Source organism: Bubalus kerabau, chromosome 18 (genome assembly GCF_029407905.1).
Source record: "Bubalus kerabau isolate K-KA32 ecotype Philippines breed swamp buffalo chromosome 18, PCC_UOA_SB_1v2, whole genome shotgun sequence".
Lineage (NCBI taxonomy): Eukaryota > Metazoa > Chordata > Mammalia > Artiodactyla > Bovidae > Bubalus > Bubalus kerabau.
Window position 1 is genome coordinate 1105415 of NC_073641.1, and position 2724 is coordinate 1108138.

Below are 2724 nucleotides of genomic sequence, written 5' to 3' on the forward strand. Positions count from 1 at the left end.
TTCAGGACTGATTTCCTTTATGATGGAGTGGTTTGATCTCCTTGCTGTCCAAGGGACTCTCCAGAGTCTTCTTCAACACCACAGTTCAAAAGCCTCAATTCTTTGGCACTCAGCTTTCTTTATAGTTCAATTCTCACATCCATACATGACTACTGGAAAAACTACAGCTTTGATGAGACGGACCTTTGTTGGTAAGTAATGTCTCTGCTTTTTAATAAGCCGTCTAAGATGATCATAACTTTTCTTCCAAGGAGCAAGTGTCTTTTAATATCATGGTTGCAGTCAGCATCTGCAGTGATTTTGGAGGCCCCCAAAATAGTCTGTCACTGTTTCCATTGTTTTCCTGTCTATTTGCCATGAAGTGATGGGACTGGATGCGGTGATCTTAGTTTTCTGAATGTTGAGTTGTAAGCCAACTTTTTCACTCTCCTCTTTCACTTTTCATCCAGAGGCTCTTTGGTCCTTCTTTGCTTTCTGCCATAAGGGTCGTGTCATCTGCACGTCTGAGGTTATTGATATTTCTCCCAGCAATCTTGATTCCGGCTTGTGTTTTGTCCAGTCTGGCATTTCACATGATGTACTCTGCATAGAAGTTAAATAAGCAGGATTATTTTTGCTTAGACATGATTTAAAATTATTTGGGGTATATTCCTAGGAGTGGAATTCTGGATCATGTGGCAGTTTTATGTTTAACTGCTTGAATAGTCACCAGACTGTTCTCCATAGTGGTTGCCTCATTTTACATTCCTATCAGCAAATTTTTTTTTGTACCTAGTCCAGCAATCTTACTCTCTTATGTCGTCGATAGTTCATTTATATATAATGCGATTGGTGATGTACTTGGGTTAATATCTGCTATCTTATTCTTCGATTTCAGTTTTTCCAAACTGTTTTTCTTTTTCTCTCTCCTGTCTTGACTTCTTTTGTATTATTGTATTTCTCTCTCTGATTACCTAGTTAGTTGTGCATTCTTTTATTGCTTACCCCAGAAATTATGATATGTACTCTTGACTTACAGTATTCTAATACAAATAATAACTATGATCACTCCTCCATTAGTGTTCCTCTGACCCCTGTCTTTATCATTTTATTATTACACATAATTATTTTGTATTTTATATGTCTCTTAAGGCATTCTTTTTTGTTTTTACAGAGAATATTCATTTCTGTTTTCCCACATCTTCCTATTTATTTAGGGGCTTCTAAGAGGCTCAAAGCATTTCATGAAAGAGTTACACATTTCAAAGTTTGTTGATATTTCTAGAAAGCCATTCACATGTAACATATTCATTAAAAACATGGGGTTTACAGTCCCATCTGTAACACTTTGAGTCTCAGTTTCCTCATGTAAATATAGGGAATAGTATGTTAAATACAGTAATATCTACCTCATAGGTGGCTGTGAAGATTAAATGAGAAAATCAAGTTAAGCCTCTTACTAGAATGCCATACACAAAGAAACATTTCATTATTCTGTTGTGGCAAGTACATAATTCCTGAGGTTTAAAAAAGAATTGTTCTTATATTCTGTATTAGAATCATCATTTTGTCTTTTAAACATTGATTTTCAAAAGAACATGTTTCCTTTCCTAAAGTTTCCCCCTTCATTTTTTCCTCTTTCATCCATCTAATCCAATTATCTATGTCCCAAGGAATTTTGATACTAGAACCTGTGTTTCAATAATAGAAATGTGTTACCGTAATAGAAGCAGCTTAGCCAAGACTGTCAAGTTCACCTTAGAGCCATTTGTAGAATTAAAAAAAAAAATTATTTGTGTAGAAAACAAACAACCCATTATTTCTATTTTCAGCCACAGAAGGCAGCCCATCTGTTGTTTATCTAATCTTGATTCAGAAACATACAAAAATAGAACAATAACATCATATCTAACTCATAATTTTAGTTTCATCTTCTGATAACAGTGTTTCCCCTTCACCAGACAATAACAGAAGGACCTGACAGAGGAGCACAGAACTAGAGAAACACTGTTTATGTGTTTAAAAGACAAACTAGAGAAGCATTGTTTATGAAAGGACCATAAGGAAATGGGTATGTTTTGCTCTTGCAACATTAATGACAGCAAGTAATTCTCTATAAATAGATAGTATATACTACTAATCTTTTTTTTTTTTTTTCCTGCTACTAATCTTTAAAGTTGGGAAGTATCCTGCCTGTGACTTCCTAGCACCAAACTGATTTTTCCTCAAAATTGTTCAGTGCCTGTAATAGAGGGAAAGAGGGAGAGTTACTGAAAAAATATTCAAAGTCTCTTATAGGAAAATATTTTGAAATATTATATTTATAAAAGTATAGACTATTAAATGTATTTTAAAAGTATTCATCCTCTTATGTACAGGCTGTAAAATGCTATCAAGGGGCACTTTTGGATAAATACTTTAAAATATACGAGTCATTTTGGCCTGTGTGAAACAGACTAAATAGCCTAAGCCATGAGTTCCGTTTTAGTCTTAACTCAGATCAACCGGTGGTGGTGGTGGTGGTGGTCATTCGTTAAGTCGTGTCCGACTCTTTGTGACCCATGAACTGCAGCACGCCAGGCTTCCCTGTCCTTCACCATCAAAGAGCCCTGTCTTCGTCTTTTTGGGCTACTGTTGTAAATCCCGTAGACTAGCTGATAAACAACAGAAAGTTGTTTCTTGTAGTCCTGGAGGCTGGGGAGTCCCAAGATCATCAGCAGGTGCCACGTCTTGTGAGTCATGTTT